This window comes from Vicia villosa, unplaced genomic scaffold, assembly GCF_029867415.1.
Source record: "Vicia villosa cultivar HV-30 ecotype Madison, WI unplaced genomic scaffold, Vvil1.0 ctg.000291F_1_1, whole genome shotgun sequence".
Taxonomy (NCBI): domain Eukaryota; kingdom Viridiplantae; phylum Streptophyta; class Magnoliopsida; order Fabales; family Fabaceae; genus Vicia; species Vicia villosa.
This window is the reverse complement of record NW_026705125.1, coordinates 613,194-636,808: the sequence shown is the minus strand read 5'-3', so window position 1 is coordinate 636,808 and position 23,615 is coordinate 613,194. Positions and strand designations below refer to the sequence as shown.

General features: G+C 36.2%; 2 long non-coding RNA genes across 2 annotated transcripts; both read right to left on the bottom strand.

Annotated features, from left to right (window-relative positions):
* Positions 1-5,264: 5,264 nt before the first annotated feature.
* Positions 5,265-6,731, bottom strand: LOC131626486 (uncharacterized). The gene is made up of 3 exons (XR_009291158.1): positions 6,569-6,731; positions 5,700-5,820; positions 5,265-5,547 (listed from the first exon to the last, which is right to left on the bottom strand). It is a non-coding gene; the product is annotated as an uncharacterized LOC131626486 (long non-coding RNA).
* A 367-nt stretch (positions 6,732-7,098) lies between these two features.
* LOC131626485 (uncharacterized) lies at positions 7,099-8,436 on the bottom strand. The gene is made up of 3 exons (XR_009291157.1): positions 8,264-8,436; positions 7,477-7,597; positions 7,099-7,324 (listed from the first exon to the last, which is right to left on the bottom strand). It is a non-coding gene; the product is annotated as an uncharacterized LOC131626485 (long non-coding RNA).
* Positions 8,437-23,615: the final 15,179 nt, after the last annotated feature.

Genomic DNA, 23,615 nt, shown 5'->3' with positions numbered 1-23,615 from the left:
TGAATTCGACAAGAAAGGATATGTTTTCCAAGGAGAGAAAAGTATCCTAAGAGTCATGAAGGGTTCGAAGGAAGTCTTGAGAGGCGTGAAGAAACAAGGCTTGTATACCCTTGAGGCTGAAGTTGTAAGTGGGTCGACAAATGTTGCATCCACGAAATCTTTGTCGAAAACAGAAATCTGGCACATGAGATTGGGCCATGTCAGTGAAAGGGGTCTGGTCGAATTAGGGAAACAAAATCTGCTTGGTGGAGACAAAATCGAAAAGCTGAAGTTTTGTGAACCCTGTGTACTTGGAAAATCTTGCAGAGTGAAGTTCAACAAAGGCAAACAAAGAACACATGGATCCCTTGATTACATCCATGCTGATCTTTGGGGGCCTGCAAGGTGTCCATCACATTCAGGAGCAAGGTATTTTCTATCCATAGTAGATGATTATTCCAGAAAATTATGGGTATTCATCCAGAAGACTAAGGATGAAACTTTTGAGAACTTCAAAAGTTGGAAGACTCTGGTTGAAAATCAGACTGGCAGAAAGGTCAAGAGGTTGAGAACCGACAATGGCCTTGAATTTTGCAATGAGGCATTCGACAGTTTTTGTGCTGCCTCTGGTATTGCAAGGCATAGAACTACTGCAGGTACTCCACAGCAAAATGGTTTGGCTGAAAGGTTTAATCGAACTATTTTGGAGAGAGTCAGATGCATGTTGACTAGTGCGGGGTTAAAGAAGGTGTTCTGGGCTGAGGCTGTTTCGACAGCAACATATCTGATAAACAGATGTCCTTCGACAGCGTTAGATATGAAGACACCTGAAGAAGTTTGGTCGGGACATCCACCAGATCTCGACAAACTGAGAGTATTTGGCTGCGTAGCCTATGCTCACATTAGGCAAGACAAGGTCGAACCTAGAGCTCTGAAATGCATGTTCATGGGATACCCTGAAGGAGTCAAAGCTTATAGGCTATGGTGCCTAGAGCCAGGTCACAGGAGGTGTATCACCAGTCGAGATGTAGTTTTCAATGAAGCTGAAATGGCTTTTAAGAAAACTGATGATGTTGGTCGAAGTACAGAAACATCTGACGAAGAGCTGGAACAGGTAGAGATTCCTGTTGAGGTGGAGCATGTTGATGCTGAATTGCATATCCCAGATGAAGTCGAAGAAGAAGCAGAAGATGCTGAAGTTGAGGAAACTGACGATGACTACCTATTGTCGAGAGATAGGTCGAGAAGAGTCATCAAGCCACCTCAGAGACTTGGATATGCAGATCTTATAGCTTATGCCTTAATCTCTGCAAGTGAGGTTCTAGACGAAGAACCTAGAGACTATAAGGAAGTTATGAGGAGTCGAAATAAGACTGAATGGCTGAAGGCCATGGATGATGAGATGAAATCTCTTCATGATAATCACACTTGGGAACTGATCAAGAAACCTGCTGGGGCAAGGTTAGTCAGCTGTAAATGGATTTTCAAAGTTAAGGAAGGAATTGAAGGAGTGACGTCGAAAAGATATAAGGCAAGGTTAGTCGCAAGGGGTTTCACTCAGAAAGAAGGTGTCGACTTCAATGATGTGTTTTCTCCTGTTGTGAAACATAGGTCCATTCGAATGCTGTTTGCCATGGTGGCACAGTTCGATCTTGAACTGGAACAGATGGATGTGAAAACTGCGTTCTTGTATGGTGATCTAGATGAAACGATCCTGATGAGGCAACCTGAAGGGTATGTCGAAAAGGGGAAGGATGATTATGTGTGTAAGTTAAAAAGATCCTTGTATGGGCTGAAACAATCTCCTCGGCAGTGGAATAGGAGATTCGACAAGTTCATGGCACGCATAAGTTCCATTAGAAGTCAGTTCGACCACTGTGTTTACTTCAGATTTCGACCTGGTAATTCATTTGTTATTTTGTTGCTTTATGTGGATGATATTCTCATAGCAAGCAACAGTGTCGAAGATGTGATGAGGGTGAAGGATGAACTCAATAAGGAGTTCGATATGAAGGATCTGGGAGCTGCTTCCAGGATTCTTGGAATTGACATTCGAAGAGATAGAAAGAAGTCGAAGTTATGCCTATCTCAAGAGGCATATCTACGGAAGATTCTTGAAAAGTTTGGTATGTCGAATTCGAAGCCTGTTGTGACTCCAACAAACCCTCAATTCAAGCTGAGTATTGATCAGTGTCCCAGTACTGATGTGGAAAGAGCCTATATGAATAGCATCCCATATGCTAATATAGTTGGTTCTTTGATGTATGCTATGGTTTGTACTAGACCCGACATAGCATACGCAGTAAGTCTTGTAAGCAGGTACATGGCGAATCCTGGAAAGGCTCACTGGCAAGCATTGAAGTGGATTTTAAGGTACATAAATGGGTCTCTGAATAGAGTCCTAATTTATGGTGGAGCCTTGGGTGAAGATGGTAAAGCAGTAATCGAAGGATATGTCGACTCTGATTATGCAGGTTGTATGGATTCCAGGAAATCTATTTCTGGATATGTTTTCACTATGTTTGGCACAGCAATTAGTTGGAAAGCAACACTTCAGAAGGTTGTTGCTCTATCAACCACTGAAGCGGAGTACATTGCATTAACTGAAGCTGTGAAAGAAGCATTGTGGCTTGAAGGTTTTGCGAAGGAGCTGAAACTTCAAGGTCGAGGTATCACTGTTAAATGTGATAGTCAAAGTGCAATACACCTGTCAAAGAATTCAGCCTATCATGAGCGAACTAAGCACATTGATGTGAGGCTGCATTTCGTCAGAGGAGTAATCGCGCGTGGAGAAGTCCAAGTGCTGAAGGTTTCGACTGAAGACAATGCTGCTGATATGATCACCAAGACATTGCCGAGTTGCAAGTTTTTCCACTGTATGCAGTTGATAAAGCTGCATGAAGAAAGCTAGTTTGTTCCCTTGATGTTGTAGAGTTAGATCCAAGGTGGAGATTTGTGAGATTTTGGATCGAACTCTAGTATGGCCGAAGGGTAGCTTCTTGGTTCGACAGGGTTAAGCATGAAGTCGAAGGTTGTTCACATGCTTGTGTCGAAGATGCTAGGGTTGTTAGCATGTTAAATTAGGTTTTAGTGTTTAAACCCTAATTTGTTAAGTTAGCTTGTTTATTAAGTTGACTTGTGTAATGGGCCTTGTGGAAAAAGCCCATTAGTTAGTATGTTAGGTTTTATTATAAATAGCATACTAGTCTCTCATCATTGCTAAGCTAAAAATCCTAATTTAGGGTGAGAGAGGTTATTTGTTATTCTTGTAAACTTGTAATCTTGTTCTAAGAGAAAGTGAAAGAATAGCAGTTATAACCAATTCTTGTGTTCCTCTTCTTCCTTGTCCTTTATTCTTCCCTTGTTTTATACTTTGTTCTTGGCATTGAATTCACAATATATATATATATATATATATATATATATATATATATATATATATGCATACAACACGATTTCTCAAATTTCACCAAAGGTTCAAATTTTCAACACAAATTTCACATATACTACAAACACACTTTGTAAACCATCACACAGATCTGTAAACAATCTTCCTTCAAATCCATCCACCAACTTCCCACATTTCAAAAGCTTCAACAACCTGCAAAGCACGTAAATTCAGAAAGAACTCAAAACTTCATCAACGTGAGATAACACACCAAGAAGGTCTTAGCAGGAGCGCCATACAACTTTCAATCAAGCAAATCCATCTGAAGTAACAACAACAATTTATATGTGAATTTTATAAGTAATATATGGAGTTAGTAAGAGATTTTATATCTTTGAATTTGACGTTGAACAAATTAGAATGAAATTTACGTAACAAGAAGAAGTTATATATGGTTAGTGAGAGATTTTATACCTTTACACTATAAAATTGGCTTTCTCTTGAAATTGTGTAGACCAAATGCAACCAAAATTTGAAAAGAAATTTGTGGATGACATCTCAAATGGATAATGGAAATTTGAAGATCATTTAGTAACTGCAAATATTTGGAACTTTAAATTTAATGGTATTGAAAAAGAGGTAGATCAAAAAATGGATAATAGAAATATGGAGATAAAAAATTCTTCTAGGAATTGTAAATATTTAAAGCTACAAATTTAATGATGTTGAAAAAGAGGTTGCATGAAGAAGTGGGTAGTGAAAATATGAGAAAATGGTGGAGCGGTTACATTTCTTCTACTTTGTCAACGGAAATATGGGAAAAAAGTGGTGATAAAATATTATTTTTATGTAAGAGATTTTATTAAATTATTAATTAATTGATCAAATAAAATATAGAGAGGAGGAGGTTTTGGAGGGAAATTTTTGTGGGAAGAAGTTATAGGATATATATATATATATATATATATATATATATATATATATATATATATATATATATATATATATATATATATATATATATATATATATATATATATATATATATATATATATATATATGTATATTTGAAAACCATAAGAGTCTTTAGTTAAAACAAGTGATGCAATAATATAGCCTCCATAATTTGAAATTTCAAGGTTTCATATGGCATGCATGCGCGCGCATATATTATTTCAGTTGGATAAGTGATTGTAGTGAGAAATGGTTAGAAAATGTGCTTTTTGAACTAATTACATTGTTGAAGATGTGAACAAAACAACGAAATTAATCGAATTGAAAAAACAATAATTTGAACATGGTAAAAGAAAGTCTAACAAGTAAAATGAATATAAATATTTAACGTAATAATTAATAAAAATAACGTACTTAAATTTGAGACGAAACAGAACAATTTTTTTACACAGCTAATTTAACACCAGAATAACGATTTCCTTTTTCCTCTCACAACGTTGATGACATGTTTATTATTTTATAACATGTTTATTAAAAACTTTTTTTTTGTTTCTATAAATGTATCCTTGAATTTTTTAACTATTTGATTTCAGCTCAATTTCACGTGTAAATATCTTTTGAAAAATATCAACTCCCTAAATAAATCTTGACTAATTAAATTTGTTTATTTTTAATTCAATTTAAAAAAGAAAATCATATATTTGGATATATTTATTAAAAGAAAATCCATAATTCATATATTGATACATGCCAAAGGCTATAACTTAATATAAAATTGGGTTGTTTTTATTAGTCATTGTCATTGTCCATAATTCATATATATATATATATATATATATATATATATATATATATATATATATATATATATATATATATATATATATATATATATATATATATATATATATATATATATATATATATATATATATATATATATATATATATATATATGCATACAACACGATTTCTCAAATTTCACCAAAGGCTCAAATTTTCAACACAAATTTCACATATACTACAAACACACTTTGTAAACCATCACACAGATCTGTAAACAATCTTCCTCCAAATCCATCCACCAACTTCCCCCATTTCAAAAGCTTCAACAACCTGCAAAGCACGTAAATTCAGAAAGAACTCAAAACTTCATCAACGTGAGATAACACACCAAGAAGGTCTTAGCAGGAGCGCCATACAACCTGCAATCAAGCAAATCCATCTGAAGCAACAATAACAATTTATATGTGAATTTTATAAGTAATATATGGAGTTAGTAAGAGATTTTATATCTTTGAATTTGACGTTGAACAAATTAGAATGAAATTTACGTAACAAGAAGAAGTTATATATGGTTAGTGAGAGATTTTATACCTTTACACTATAAAATTGGCTTTCTCTTGAAATTGTGTAGACCAAATGCAACCAAAATTTGAAAAGAAATTTGTGGATGACATCTCAAATGGATAATGGAAATTTGAAGATCATTTAGTAACTGCAAATATTTGGAACTTTAAATTTAATGGTATTGAAAAAGAGGTAGATCAAAAAATGGATAATAGAAATATGGAGATAAAAAATTCTTCTAGGAATTGTAAATATTTAAAGCTACAAATTTAATGATGTTGAAAAAGAGGTTGCATGAAGAAGTGGGTAGTGAAAATATGAGAAAATGGTGGAGCGGTTACATTTCTTCTACTTTGTCAACGGAAATATGGGAAAAAAGTGGTGATAAAATATTATTTTTATGTATGAGAATTTATTAAATTATTAATTAATTGATCAAATAAAATATAGAGAGGAGGAGGTTTTGGAGGGAAATTTTTGTGGGAAGAAGTTATAGGATATATATATATATATATATATATATATATATATATATATATATATATATATATATATATATATATATATATATATATATATATATATATATGTATATTTGAAAACCATAAGAGTCTTTAGTTAAAACAAGTGATGCAATAATATAGCCTCCATAATTTGAAATTTCAAGGTTTCATATGGCATGCATGCGCGCGCATATATTATTTCAGTTGGATAAGTGATTGTAGTGAGAAATGGTTAGAAAATGTGCTTTTTGAACTAATTACATTGATGAAGATGTGAACAAAACAACGACATTAATCGAATTGAAAAAACAATAATTTGAACATGGTAAAAGAAAGTCTAACAAGTAAAATGAATATAAATATTTAACGTAATAATTAATAAAAATAACGTACTTAAATTTGAGACGAAACAGAACAATTTTTTTACACAGCTAATTTAACACCAGAATAACGATTTCCTTTTTCCTCTCACAACGTTGATGACATGTTTATTATTTTATAACATGTTTATTAAAAACTTATTTTTTGTTTCTATAAATGTATCCTTGAATCTTTTAACTATTTGATTTCAGCTCAATTTCAAGTGTAAATATCTCTTGAAAAATATCAACTCCCTAAATAAATCTTGACTAATTAAAATTGTTTATTTTTAATTCAATTTAAAAAACAAAATCATATATTTGGATATATTTATTAAAAAAAAATCCATAATTCATATGTTGATACATGCCAAAGGCTATAACTTAATATAAAATTGGGTTGTTTTATTAGTCATTGTCATTGTCCATAATTCATATATATATATATATATATATATATATATATATATATATATATATATATATATATATATATATATATATATATATATATATATATATATATATATATATATATATATGCATACAACACGATTTCTCAAATTTTACCAAAGGCTCAAATTTTCAACACAAATTTCACATATACTACAAACACACTCTGTAAACAATCTTCCTCCAAATCCATCCACCAGCTTCCCCCATTTCAAAAGCTTCAACAACCTGCAAAGCACGTAAATTCAGAAAGAACTCAAAACTTCATCAACGTGAGATAACACACCAAGAAGGTCTTAGCAGGAGCGCCATACAACCTGCAATCGAGCAAATCCATCTGAAGCAACAACAACAATTTATATGTGAATTTTATAAGTAATATATGGAGTAAGTAAGAGATTTTATATCTTTGAATTTGACGTTGAACAAATTAGAATGAAATTTACGTAACAAGAAGAAGTTATATATGGTTAGTGAGAGATTTTATACCTTTACACTATAAAATTGGCTTTCTCTTGAAATTGTGTAGACCAAATGCAACCAAAATTTGAAAAGAAATTTGTGGATGACATCTCAAATGGATAATGGAAATTTGAAGATCATTTAGTAACTGCAAATATTTGGAACTTTAAATTTAATGGTATTGAAAAAGAGGTAGATCAAAAAATGGATAATAGAAATATGGAGATAAAAAATTCTTCTAGGAATTGTAAATATTTAAAGCTACAAATTTAATGATGTTGAAAAAGAGGTTGCATGAAGAAGTGGGTAGTGAAAATATGAGAAAATGGTGAAGCGGTTACATTTCTTCTACTTTGTCAACGGAAATATGGGAAAAAAGTGGTGATAAAATATTATTTTTATGTATGAGATTTTATTAAATTATTAATTAATTGATCAAATAAAATATAGAGAGGAGGAGGTTTTGGAGGGAAATTTTTGTGGGAAGAAGTTATAGGATATATATATGTATATTTGAAAACCATAAGAGTCTTTAGTTAAAACAAGTGATGCAATAATATAACCTCCATAATTTGAAATTTCAAGGTTTCATATGGCATGCATGCGCGCGCATATATTATTTCAGTTGGATAAGTGATTGTAGTGAGAAATGGTTAGAAAATGTGCTTTTTGAACTAATTACATTGTTGAAGATGTGAACAAAACAACGAAATTAATCGAATTGAAAAAACAATAATTTGAACATGGTAAAAGAAAGTCTAACAAGTAAAATGAATATAAATATTTAACGTAATAATTAATAAAAATAACGTACTTAAATTTGAGACGAAACAGAACAATTTTTTTACACAGCTAATTTAACACCAGAATAACGATTTCCTTTTTCCTCTCACAACGTTGATGACATGTTTATTATTTTATAACATGTTTATTAAAAACTTTTTTTTTTGTTTCTATAAATGTATCCTTGAATCTTTTAACTATTTGATTTCAGCTCAATTTCACGTGTAAATATCTTTTGAAAAATATCAACTCCATAAATAAATCTTGACTAATTAAAGTTGTTTATTTTTAATTCAATTTAAAAAAGAAAATCATATATTTGGATATATTTATTAAAAGAAAATCCATAATTCATATATTGATACATGCCAAAGGCTAGAACTTAATATAAAATTGGGTTGTTTTTATTAGTCATTGTCATTGTCCATAATTCATATATATATATATATATATATATATATATATATATATATACAACACGATTTCTCAAATTTCACCAAAGGCTCAAATTTTCAACACAAATTTCACATATACTACAAACACACTTTGTAAACCATCACATAGATCTGTAAACAATCTTCCTCCAAATCCATCCACCAACTTCCCCCATTTCAAAAGCTTCAACAACCTGCAAAGCACGTAAATTCAGAAAGAACTCAAAACTTCATCAACGTGAGATAACACACCAAGAAGGTCTTAGCAGGAGCGCGATACAACCTGCAATCGAGCAAATCCATCTGAAGCAACAACAACAATTTATATGTGAATTTTATAAGTAATATATGGAGTTAGTAAGAGATTTTATATCTTTGAATTTGACGTTGAACAAATTAGAATGAAATTTACGTAACAAGAAGAAGTTATATATGGTTAGTGAGAGATTTTATACCTTTACACTATAAAATTGGCTTTCTCTTGAAATTGTGTAAACCAAATGCAACCAAAATTTGAAAAGAAATTTGTGGATGACATCTCAAATGGATAATGGAAATTTGAAGATCATTTAGTAACTGCAAATATTTGGAACTTTAAATTTAATGGTATTGAAAAAGAGGTAGATCAAAAAATGGATAATAGAAATATGGAGATAAAAAATTCTTCTAGGAATTGTAAATATTTAAAGCTACAAATTTAATATTGTTGAAAAAGAGGTTGCATGAAGAAGTGGGTAGTGAAAATATGAGAAAATGGTGGAGCGGTTACATTTCTTCTACTTTGTCAACGGAAATATGGGAAAAAAGTGGTGATAAAATATTATTTTTATGTATGAGATTTTATTAAATTATTAATTAATTGATCAAATAAAATATAGAGAGGAGGAGGTTTTGGAGGGAAATTTTTGTGGGAAGAAGTTATAGGATATATATATATATATATATATATATATATATATATATATATATATATATATATATATATATATATATATATATATATATATATATATATTTGAAAACCATAAGAGTCTTTAGTTAAAACAAGTGATGCAATAATATAGCCTCCATAATTTGAAATTTCAAGGTTTCATATGGCATGCATGCGCGCGCATATATTATTTCAGTTGGATAAGTGATTGTAGTGAGAAATGGTTAGAAAATGTGCTTTTTGAACTAATTACATTGTTGAAGATGTGAACAAAACAACGAAATTAATCGAATTGAAAAAACAATAATTTGAACATGGTAAAAGAAAGTCTAACAAGTAAAATGAATATAAATATTTAACGTAATAATTAATAAAAATAACGTACTTAAATTTGAGACGAAACAGAACAATTTTTTTACACAGCTAATTTAACACCAGAATAACGATTTCCTTTTTCCTCTCACAACGTTGATGACATGTTTATTATTTTATAACATGTTTATTAAAAACTTTTTTTTTTGTTTCTATAAATGTATCCTTGAATCTTTTAACTATTTGATTTCAGCTCAATTTCAAGTGTAAATATCTCTTGAAAAATATCAACTCCCTAAATAAATCTTGACTAATTAAAATTGTTTATTTTTAATTCAATTTAAAAAACAAAATCATATATTTGGATATATTTATTAAAAAAAAATCCATAATTCATATGTTGATACATGCCAAAGGCTATAACTTAATATAAAATTGGGTTGTTTTATTAGTCATTTTCATTGTCCATAATCCATATATATATATATATATATATATATATATATATATATATATATATATATATATATATATATATATATATATATATATATGCATACAACACGATTTCTCAAATTTTACCAAAGGCTCAAATTTTCAACACAAATTTCACATATACTACAAACACACTCTGTAAACAATCTTCCTCCAAATCCATCCACCAGCTTCCCCCATTTCAAAAGCTTCAACAACCTGCAAAGCACGTCAATTCAGAAAGAACTCAAAACTTCATCAACGTGAGATAACACACCAAGAAGGTCTTAGCAGCAACGCCATACAACCTGCAATCGAGCAAATCCAACTGAAGCAACAACAACAATTTATTTGAATTTTATAAGTAATATATGGAGTTAGTAAGAGATTTTATATCTTTGAATTTGACGTTGAACACATTAGAATGAAATTTACGTAACAAGAAGAAGTTATATATGGTTAGTGAGAGATTTTATACCTTTACACTATAAAATTGGCTTTCTCTTGAAATTGTGTAGACCAAATGCAACCAAAATTTGAAAATAAATTTGTGGATGACATCTCAAATGGATAATGGATATTTGAAGATCATTTAGTAACTGCAAATATTTGGAACTTTAAATTTAATGTTATTCAAAAAGAGGTAGATCAAAAAATGGATAATAGAAATATGGAGATAAAGAATTCTTCTAGGAATTGTAAATATTTAAAGCTACAAATTTAATGATGTTGAAAAAGAGGTTGCATGAAGAAGTGGGTAGTGAAAATATGAGAAAATGGTGGAGCGGTTACAATTCTTCTACTTTGTCAACGTAAATATGGGAAAAAAGTGGTGATAAAATATTATTTTTATGTATGAGATTTTATTAAATAATTAATTAATTGATCAAATAAAATATAGAGAGTTGGAGGTTTTGGAGGGAAATTTTTGTGGGAAGAGGATATAGGATATATATATATATATATATATATATATATATATATATATATATATATATATATATATATATATATATATATATATATATATATATATATATATATATATATATATATATATATATATATATATTTGAAAACCATAAGAGTCTTTAGTTAAAACAAGTGATGCAATAATATAGCCTCCATAATTTGAAATTTCAAGGTTTCATATGGCATGCATGCGCGCGCATATATTATTTCAGTTGGATAAGTGATTGTAGTGAGAAATGGTTAGAAAATGTGCATTTTGAACAAATTACATTGATGAAGATGTGAACAAAACAACGACATTAATCGATGTAATACCCTGACTCTCTAAACCCAATAATTATCATTTAATTGGTTAAGTGATGATTAGAAGGCATATTGATATTGGATTATATTAATCTAAGAAGGATTATTAAGGAAAAGTTTCATGTGGAATGGTTAGAATCTAATGACATAGTTAGAATATGACTACATGGCATTGTTGTAAATATGAACAAGTTGCAGGATATAATGGACCTTGATCTCTATTGCATGATCATAAGGGCATGTTTGGAGGGTTAGTGTTTCTAAGTCAGATTTTTACAACTAAAGTGGAGAGAGTTTAGAAGAGAAGCTCATGGATGTCACCTTCAAGACTCATTTTCGTACACAATGGACAGCTTCCACTAAAACAGGTATAACTCTCAACTCGTAACTCCGATCGTAACGATTCCGGTCCCATTGGAAAGCTAACGAATTTCTCTTCGATTTGCACCTATGGTTCGCATTTATAGCTTCTGTTTCGAAGGAGAAATCTGACCTTGAAGTTGTGTCAGTGATGCTGAAAGTGGTACAAGAGTGGATACGGGTTTGATGAAGATGAAGTGGAACTTTGTCTATGGTGGGAGTGCAATGGCAGCAAAGAACATGATCTCAACCTCCATTTTAGCAAGGTGAGTCCTTTAGATAGAACTTGGGTAGGATTTGGGGAAAAATGCATGTCAAGGGTTTAGATTGAGATGAACATATTGCATGCTTAAGTGAATGATAAAATATGTTTCCATGATGATAATGTATGCTTTGGGTGATTACAATATGTTGGAATTCGTTTATGGATTGTATGTGAAGCTGGGCATTATTTGGATAGGTTTGGCACTGGTTTAGAAGCTTTAAAATGCAGAATTTTGGGTTCTGCAGGTGAAGTAACCGGTTACTTGGATGAGGTAACCGGTTACCTGGGAGCGAAAGTGAGAAAAATGGATTCTGGGCTGAAGTAACCGGTTACTTGAAATGAAGTAACCCGTTACTCTGCATGCTGAGCAGAATTTTTAGAATTTCGAAAATTCATAACTCCCACTTCGTATATCCGTTTGGCGCGTACCATATATCGTTGGAAAGCTAGCGACGTGTACTTTCTAATTAAATAGGTCCCCAAACCAGAATTATTGATTTAATAATAGTGGAGCCCCACTTAGTAAATCAACGGATTAGCATGGGAACTTATGTCTTTACCAATTGAATAATAATTCTTATGTTAAGCAAGGCATAGTAGTTTATTGCTTATTGTGATGTGATATCCATAATTGAGAATGTTATGCCATTATGTTTTATACATGAAAATCCTGCTAACACCGTCGTTTTGGTTAAACGATCGGTATTGATTGTATTGTGTGATTGACGCTTGTTATGCGTGTGGTATGCTAGAATCGAAGTAGACCCGGGTACTAAGTTACGATTCGGACCGTGGGTCCTGGAGTTGTCCGTGGGACTGCCCTGATCATGGATCCCAGAGGCACATACCTGAACTACCGTTGCAGTGTGCTTGTGAGTGCCGTACGGGGCTTTTTACTCACTTGCTGTATACACACTCGCGTGCTCGGTATGATGGCGTTATGCGGCTAAGTAAGCCTACGCATAACAGGTAAACCATCTCTAGTGATGCCATGTAGGCTACATCATTAGGTTCCTACCCGGATGGGCTCATGCGTCGAGACGGCGTGTTGCACTTGCTGTTAACACCACGTGCGTACAGATGGTTAATGGGACGGTGTCGCCTCTTAGGCAAGGTCATCTCGCAGCCATGTAGGCTTGTGCGAACCCATTTAATCATTCTTGCAGGGTGCTTGTGCAAGTCTCTTGACAAATAGGCATGGGTGAACCCACCGAGGGTGTGTTAGTAGCTTAGTCTAGCGGTATTAACGTACTTCTGGATTCCCCATACACGGGTATGGGTTATGGCATACGTGGTTGTTATACTATTTGTATACTTGTGATATGATGACTCCTATGGTGGACGAATCATGTGTTTGCTCCGTATTTGTACCGGATGCGAGGATAAACCCCGGATCAATGGTGGATTCGGTTTTGTTGATGCATGTACCCTGTAGAACCGAGTGGACCCATAGGATAGGAGGACTCACTGAGATTTAGTAATCTCACCCCAATCAACTTATTTTTTTTTCAGGTGCGGTTTAGTAGCGTTTGACAGGTAACAGGTTTGGAATGAAGACAACGAAGTGGTGATGGCTCGGAGACCTCGTCAGATCTCATCTTTCCGCTGTGCAGATCCATGAAGACACATGTTTTGTAATTGTTAATATGATTCCATGTTGTATTCATATGGATCATCTTGTATCTTAGCTTTTGTATGTACTCAATATCAATTTTAACGTTTCATGCATAATATACTAGTCAGTTATGTATGGGGTGTTACAGTTGGTATCAGAGCAGGTCGATTCTCGGCCGAGCCATGAGACATCACTAGCAATTCTTTTTCCTCCTCTCAAGTGTGTGTTGCTAGCCTGATTTTACTGATATCTCATTCAGTCGTTGAACTTGATCAACTCATCGACTGAGTGTGAGACAGTAGGATTACGGCAGAGCCGCCACGAGGACTCGAAAACCTGTAGTGTTGTGAACCCAAGTAGAAAGGATCAGTTGGGTGGTGGATTGTATATGGAATCTGGATTTATCGGACGACGTAAGTAGAAGGAATATTGGAGTTGTCAGGATTAAGGAGAGCGGTTGACACAAAGTAGTAATATCCAAATTGTCAAGGTGTGGATGGAGACAGCTAAAACCCCCAGGATTTTGATTGGACGAAGTGAAATTCTCTAAGTCTTGGTAATAGCAAGGGAAATCCAAATAGGATTGAGTAGGAGCCGTGTAAGGGAGATTCTCCGAAGGTGTTGAGCTGTGAATTAGTAGGATTCAGTACTGATGATGCTGTCGGTGTTGGGTGTGACTGATGAGCTGATAGGACAGAATAACCTTTGGAAGTAAGGACATAGAAGTCAGACCATTCTCTGATTGCGCTGGTATGGACAGTAATTGGATGGATGAAGTGTTAGATCCTGATCCAACTTGAAGTACCCTAAGCGAGAGTAGTTACCTAGTAGATGTTGGTGGAATGTATGGGTGTGGTAGCTTAAGATTGGCGAAGCTTGAATACCTTGTCGGGGAAGAGGGCATGCATTTCCATTCTCATCATTTTATATTTAAGTTCTAGAACTACGCTAGATGGAATATGAAATGATGTAGAAGCGTGAAATGCAGTGACCTAAGCTCTTGTTAGTTGTTGTTTGTCTGACCCTGAGTGAAGCCATAGAACTACGCTTGGCGTTGGGCGTTCAGGCGAGTAGGAACTAAGATCTATCTGGAACATCAGTAGGATGATCGCAGTTGAGCCGAATGTTAGGAACTATGATATTCCTATCTGGACTGAATTATCCTTGGAATCTCATGCATGCGTGGGAAGAGAGGGTACGCGTCCTGCATGGTAATCCGAAGTTGAACTTCAATCTTCGTGCTTGGCGTTTTGGCTTTCCGAGTAAGTAACCTTGGTGTGTAGCACTCTCAGGTTTTAGCATCCTGGGGAGTGTGATTCGAAGGACTTTAGGAACGATGAGCCTATTGGAAGCCTGTTCAGACACTTGTCGGTTGTGATAATAGGATACTCGTGTGGGTCATTATACGCCACTGAGGTAGTTTACCTGGATACATTGCCTCGGAGTTAGACCACCATGTTGGTACTACCAGACGGGTATAATGCCACAGTATCGCTATCGTGCACAAAGATGCGTGAGCCATCTTTTTCTGACATGTGTGGGACAAAGGTGATCTGAAGCTTAAGGTAGAATTCTGATTTGGCACTCGTGAGACACATATCCAGACTCTCATAACGTATGTGGGATGAGGATCCATACGTCACGCTCGATAGTAGAAGAATAACTAGACAGGCGATGGTGTGATGGATCAAGATCCAATACTATACTTATGGAGACTCTGAGTGATCGTGATCGCATGAGTTAGTATCTGATTGTACCTTAGGGATGTTCTCGTTTCGTGGAGTGTTAAGTTGGCATTTTTCCATGAGTGTCTAGAGTGGAACTTATGTGCGGCCATGATATCCTGGTCAGCATAGTGAATGGCTATCATGTACCATTAGCGACCGGTGATGGAATATGCGAATTGTGTCCTGGACTAGTTTGATGTGTGATGTGTCTGGTAAAGTATTGCTAGATACTCTGAATGGAGAAGTGTTAATCTTGGTAAGGCATGGACATTTTGGTTTGAGAACTGCTAAGGAGTTTATAAAAGAGACGTTCGAAGTGCAAAGTGCAATTTCTTGCATTGTGGCTACACTCAGACCGTTGGAAGCACTGCAATGAAGGATGCAGCCACTGAGGAAGGCAGTTCAGTGTCTGATTCAGAGGTGGAACATACGTTAGATGACTGTGTGAATGGAGTGTGGCTATGGGAGGATCGTCATATCAGTAAGTCGCACGAGTTATCAGAGGCGATACTACGCTAAGAGAATGAAGGTGTACGGTTGGGGTAGAAGTTGTGTAAAACTGCTAGAGTTATCATGAACTGCAATATGTCGTGAAGGATTCGATATACCGGTTGAGCAACAAGATTTGTAGGAATGATAGACATAGCAGTTATACACTATGGGAATCAGTGACAAGGACGAACCTCTAAGTCTGTGAGTGTTTGGGTTTCTATGTCCTGAGGATGAAATATGTACCTAAGTTGTGGTAGATAAACTGTAGGGAATGGCAGAGTAAGTAGAAGCTTGATTCTTGAGAGTATGCAACTCTGACGAGTAGTAGTTGATGATGGACGTATATGGAGACCTGGAACGTGTTGTAATTGGACAACTGTGGATAAGGAATTATTGTGTATTAAAGGAAACTAAGTGAATTATGGATATAACGTGACTCCGAGGATTTCAAGGTGTGTGACTTGTTGGAATCAGAGTAGCGCAACGGATCAAGGAAGAATCAGATAAGTCTGAGGTAAGACTGAACGGACTATTCGTAGGATTTTATGTTGGGATTAAAGTATCTTCCTAAGGGGAAATTTTTGAAGCGACGTTTTGTTCATTCCAGTCTCTCAAGGATTACTATAAACTCATGAGGTGTTGTCAATGAACCAGCTTGGGAATATACTTCGTGGATGACATGTGGTCCAATGTTAGTAGATCATCAGTTGAGCTTGTAAGCAACAAGGGTTTGATATAGTATCGTGACCGCTGGAATGCTGAAGGCTAGTAAGGACATTCAGTTGGCACAAGTTCTTTATGGTTAAGCCTTGTGCACTATGATCATGCAGGAAGACTTGGACAATGGTTACAGGTCAGCTGTGGAATTTCACTTCTCATCAGTAGAATCTTGTGTGAAGTTGATAGATGTCAAGGCTATAGTTGCAAGATGTTACAACTTCGTGGTTTGCGGTGACAGTTGTTATGTCTAAACTGGAGTAAGGGTTAAAGTAAGAAGAATCAGTTGTATAAGTAAAGGTAAACTTGGGACAACCATCCTAACACCTTGGAAACCAGAAGTTAGGACCAAGAAAATTGGCTAATGCCTAACATCATCGTATGGACTTCTGTGGAGAATAATTTGGAGTGCCGTCATAGAAAGGAATATTGTGGCAAGAATGCTTGGATGGGAAGTAATTCAAGGAGCCTGAGTGAATCAGTAAGTTTGTTGGACAAGAGTGAGCACAACAGAGTTTGTATAGCAGATATCCAGCATGAGTGGATTATTAGAGTTTTTGAAGTTTTGGAGATTCAGTGCAGAGTAGTGAAAGTCAAGGACCCTGGAAGAATCTTTTCTTAGGTATGTCAAGACGAAGTATCTGAAGAGACGTGTTACTTGATGGTTAAGGTTTCTAATCATGTATAGCGGGATGCAAGTATTTTGGCAGATTACGTTTCCTCGTACCGAATGATCCTCAGACAGAGTAGTGAGATTATCTAAGGACGAATGTGAGTAACATCCTTTCCCCTGATTGGAGAGATACGAAGGGTTGGTTTTCGTGATGAACGGAAGGAATTCGAGGACGAATTCTATTTAAGGGGGGGAGAATGTAATACCCTGACTCTCTAAACCCAATAATTATCATTTAATTGGTTAAGTGATGATTAGAAGGCATATTGATATTGGATTATATTAATCTAAGAAGGATTATTAAGGAAAAGTTTCATGTGGAATGGTTAGAATCTAATGACATAGTTAGAATATGACTACATGGCATTGTTGTAAATATGAACAAGTTGCAGGATATAATGGACCTTGATCTCTATTGCATGATCATAAGGGCATGTTTGGAGGGTTAGTGTTTCTAAGTCAGATTTTTACAACTAAAGTGGAGAGAGTTTAGAAGAGAAGCTCATGGATGTCACCTTCAAGACTCATTTTCGTACACAATGGACAGCTTCCACTAAAACAGGTATAACTCTCAACTCGTAACTCCGATCGTAACGATTCCGGTCCCATTGGAAAGCTAACGAATTTCTCTTCGATTTGCACCTATGGTTCGCATTTATAGCTTCTGTTTCGAAGGAGAAATCTGACCTTGAAGTTGTGTCAGTGATGCTGAAAGTGGTACAAGAGTGGATACGGGTTTGATGAAGATGAAGTGGAACTTTGTCTATGGTGGGAGTGCAATGGCAGCAAAGAACATGATCTCAACCTCCATTTTAGCAAGGTGAGTCCTTTAGATAGAACTTGGGTAGAATTTGGGGAAAAATGCATGTCAAGGGTTTAGATTGAGATGAACATATTGCATGCTTAAGTGAATGATAAAATATGTTTCCATGATGATAATGTATGCTTTGGGTGATTACAATATGTTGGAATTCGTTTATGGATTGTATGTGAAGCTGGGCATTATTTGGATAGGTTTGGCACTGGTTTAGAAGCTTTAAAATGCAGAATTTTGGGTTCTGCAGGTGAAGTAACCGGTTACTTGGATGAGGTAACCGGTTACCTGGGAGCGAAAGTGAGAAAAATGGATTCTGGGCTGAAGTAACCGGTTACTTGAAATGAAGTAACCCGTTACTCTGCATGCTGAGCAGAATTTTTAGAATTTCGAAAATTCATAACTCCCACTTCGTATATCCGTTTGGCGCGTACCATATATCGTTGGAAAGCTAGCGACGTGTACTTTCTAATTAAATAGGTCCCCAAACCAGAATTATTGATTTAATAATAGTGGAGCCCCACTTAGTAAATCAACGGATTAGCATGGGAACTTATGTCTTTACCAATTGAATAATAATTCTTATGTTAAGCAAGGCATAGTAGTTTATTGCTTATTGTGATGTGATATCCATAATTGAGAATGTTATGCCATTATGTTTTATACATGAAAATCCTGCTAACACCGTCGTTTTGGTTAAACGATCGGTATTGATTGTATTGTGTGATTGACGCTTGTTATGCGTGTGGTATGCTAGAATCGAAGTAGACCCGGTACTAAGTTACGATTCGGACCGTGGGTCCTGGAGTTGTCCGTGGGACTGCCCTGATCATGGATCCCAGAGGCACATACCTGAACTACCGTTGCAGTGTGCTTGTGAGTGCCGTACGGGGCTTTTTACTCACTTGCTGTATACACACTCGCGTGCTCGGTATGATGGCGTTATGCGGCTAAGTAAGCCTACGCATAACAGGTAAACCATCTCTAGTGATGCCATGTAGGCTACATCATTAGGTTCCTACCCGGATGGGCTCATGCGTCGAGACGGCGTGTTGCACTTGCTGTTAACACCACGTGCGTACAGATGGTTAATGGGACGGTGTCGCCTCTTAGGCAAGGTCATCTCGCAGCCATGTAGGCTTGTGCGAACCCATTTAATCATTCTTGCAGGGTGCTTGTGCAAGTCTCTTGACAAATAGGCATGGGTGAACCCACCGAGGGTGTGTTAGTAGCTTAGTCTAGCGGTATTAACGTACTTCTGGATTCCCCATACACGGGTATGGGTTATGGCATACGTGGTTGTTATACTATTTGTATACTTGTGATATGATGACTCCTATGGTGGACGAATCATGTGTTTGCTCCGTATTTGTACCGGATGCGAGGATAAACCCCGGATCAATGGTGGATTCGGTTTTGTTGATGCATGTACCCTGTAGAACCGAGTGGACCCATAGGATAGGAGGACTCACTGAGATTTAGTAATCTCACCCCAATCAACTTATTTTTTTTTCAGGTGCGGTTTAGTAGCGTTTGACAGGTAACAGGTTTGGAATGAAGACAACGAAGTGGTGATGGCTCGGAGACCTCGTCAGATCTCATCTTTCCGCTGTGCAGATCCATGAAGACACATGTTTTGTAATTGTTAATATGATTCCATGTTGTATTCATATGGATCATCTTGTATCTTAGCTTTTGTATGTACTCAATATCAATTTTAACGTTTCATGCATAATATACTAGTCAGTTATGTATGGGGTGTTACAGTTGGTATCAGAGCAGGTCGATTCTCGGCCGAGCCATGAGACATCACTAGCAATTCTTTTTCCTCCTCTCAAGTGTGTGTTGCTAGCCTGATTTTACTGATATCTCATTCAGTCGTTGAACTTGATCAACTCATCGACTGAGTGTGAGACAGTAGGATTACGGCAGAGCCGCCACGAGGACTCGAAAACCTGTAGTGTTGTGAACCCAAGTAGAAAGGATCAGTTGGGTGGTGGATTGTATATGGAATCTGGATTTATCGGACGACGTAAGTAGAAGGAATATTGGAGTTGTCAGGATTAAGGAGAGCGGTTGACACAAAGTAGTAATATCCAAATTGTCAAGGTGTGGATGGAGACAGCTAAAACCCCCAGGATTTTGATTGGACGAAGTGAAATTCTCTAAGTCTTGGTAATAGCAAGGGAAATCCAAATAGGATTGAGTAGGAGCCGTGTAAGGGAGATTCTCCGAAGGTGTTGAGCTGTGAATTAGTAGGATTCAGTACTGATGATGCTGTCGGTGTTGGGTGTGACTGATGAGCTGATAGGACAGAATAACCTTTGGAAGTAAGGACATAGAAGTCAGACCATTCTCTGATTGCGCTGGTATGGACAGTAATTGGATGGATGAAGTGTTAGATCCTGATCCAACTTGAAGTACCCTAAGCGAGAGTAGTTACCTAGTAGATGTTGGTGGAATGTATGGGTGTGGTAGCTTAAGATTGGCGAAGCTTGAATACCTTGTCGGGGAAGAGGGCATGCATTTCCATTCTCATCATTTTATATTTAAGTTCTAGAACTACGCTAGATGGAATATGAAATGATGTAGAAGCGTGAAATGCAGTGACCTAAGCTCTTGTTAGTTGTTGTTTGTCTGACCCTGAGTGAAGCCATAGAACTACGCTTGGCGTTGGGCGTTCAGGCGAGTAGGAACTAAGATCTATCTGGAACATCAGTAGGATGATCGCAGTTGAGCCGAATGTTAGGAACTATGATATTCCTATCTGGACTGAATTATCCTTGGAATCTCATGCATGCGTGGGAAGAGAGGGTACGCGTCCTGCATGGTAATCCGAAGTTGAACTTCAATCTTCGTGCTTGGCGTTTTGGCTTTCCGAGTAAGTAACCTTGGTGTGTAGCACTCTCAGGTTTTAGCATCCTGGGGAGTGTGATTCGAAGGACTTTAGGAACGATGAGCCTATTGGAAGCCTGTTCAGACACTTGTCGGTTGTGATAATAGGATACTCGTGTGGGTCATTATACGCCACTGAGGTAGTTTACCTGGATACATTGCCTCGGAGTTAGACCACCATGTTGGTACTACCAGACGGGTATAATGCCACAGTATCGCTATCGTGCACAAAGATGCGTGAGCCATCTTTTTCTGACATGTGTGGGACAAAGGTGATCTGAAGCTTAAGGTAGAATTCTGATTTGGCACTCGTGAGACACATATCCAGACTCTCATAACGTATGTGGGATGAGGATCCATACGTCACGCTCGATAGTAGAAGAATAACTAGACAGGCGATGGTGTGATGGATCAAGATCCAATACTATACTTATGGAGACTCTGAGTGATCGTGATCGCATGAGTTAGTATCTGATTGTACCTTAGGGATGTTCTCGTTTCGTGGAGTGTTAAGTTGGCATTTTTCCATGAGTGTCTAGAGTGGAACTTATGTGCGGCCATGATATCCTGGTCAGCATAGTGAATGGCTATCATGTACCATTAGCGACCGGTGATGGAATATGCGAATTGTGTCCTGGACTAGTTTGATGTGTGATGTGTCTGGTAAAGTATTGCTAGATACTCTGAATGGAGAAGTGTTAATCTTGGTAAGGCATGGACATTTTGGTTTGAGAACTGCTAAGGAGTTTATAAAAGAGACGTTCGAAGTGCAAAGTGCAATTTCTTGCATTGTGGCTACACTCAGACCGTTGGAAGCACTGCAATGAAGGATGCAGCCACTGAGGAAGGCAGTTCAGTGTCTGATTCAGAGGTGGAACATACGTTAGATGACTGTGTGAATGGAGTGTGGCTATGGGAGGATCGTCATATCAGTAAGTCGCACGAGTTATCAGAGGCGATACTACGCTAAGAGAATGAAGGTGTACGGTTGGGGTAGAAGTTGTGTAAAACTGCTAGAGTTATCATGAACTGCAATATGTCGTGAAGGATTCGATATACCGGTTGAGCAACAAGATTTGTAGGAATGATAGACATAGCAGTTATACACTATGGGAATCAGTGACAAGGACGAACCTCTAAGTCTGTGAGTGTTTGGGTTTCTATGTCCTGAGGATGAAATATGTACCTAAGTTGTGGTAGATAAACTGTAGGGAATGGCAGAGTAAGTAGAAGCTTGATTCTTGAGAGTATGCAACTCTGACGAGTAGTAGTTGATGATGGACGTATATGGAGACCTGGAACGTGTTGTAATTGGACAACTGTGGATAAGGAATTATTGTGTATTAAAGGAAACTAAGTGAATTATGGATATAACGTGACTCCGAGGATTTCAAGGTGTGTGACTTGTTGGAATCAGAGTAGCGCAACGGATCAAGGAAGAATCAGATAAGTCTGAGGTAAGACTGAACGGACTATTCGTAGGATTTTATGTTGGGATTAAAGTATCTTCCTAAGGGGAAATTTTTGAAGCGACGTTTTGTTCATTCCAGTCTCTCAAGGATTACTATAAACTCATGAGGTGTTGTCAATGAACCAGCTTGGGAATATACTTCGTGGATGACATGTGGTCCAATGTTAGTAGATCATCAGTTGAGCTTGTAAGCAACAAGGGTTTGATATAGTATCGTGACCGCTGGAATGCTGAAGGCTAGTAAGGACATTCAGTTGGCACAAGTTCTTTATGGTTAAGCCTTGTGCACTATGATCATGCAGGAAGACTTGGACAATGGTTACAGGTCAGCTGTGGAATTTCACTTCTCATCAGTAGAATCTTGTGTGAAGTTGATAGATGTCAAGGCTATAGTTGCAAGATGTTACAACTTCGTGGTTTGCGGTGACAGTTGTTATGTCTAAACTGGAGTAAGGGTTAAAGTAAGAAGAATCAGTTGTATAAGTAAAGGTAAACTTGGGACAACCATCCTAACACCTTGGAAACCAGAAGTTAGGACCAAGAAAATTGGCTAATGCCTAACATCATCGTATGGACTTCTGTGGAGAATAATTTGGAGTGCCGTCATAGAAAGGAATATTGTGGCAAGAATGCTTGGATGGGAAGTAATTCAAGGAGCCTGAGTGAATCAGTAAGTTTGTTGGACAAGAGTGAGCACAACAGAGTTTGTATAGCAGATATCCAGCATGAGTGGATTATTAGAGTTTTTGAAGTTTTGGAGATTCAGTGCAGAGTAGTGAAAGTCAAGGACCCTGGAAGAATCTTTTCTTAGGTATGTCAAGACGAAGTATCTGAAGAGACGTGTTACTTGATGGTTAAGGTTTCTAATCATGTATAGCGGGATGCAAGTATTTTGGCAGATTACGTTTCCTCGTACCGAATGATCCTC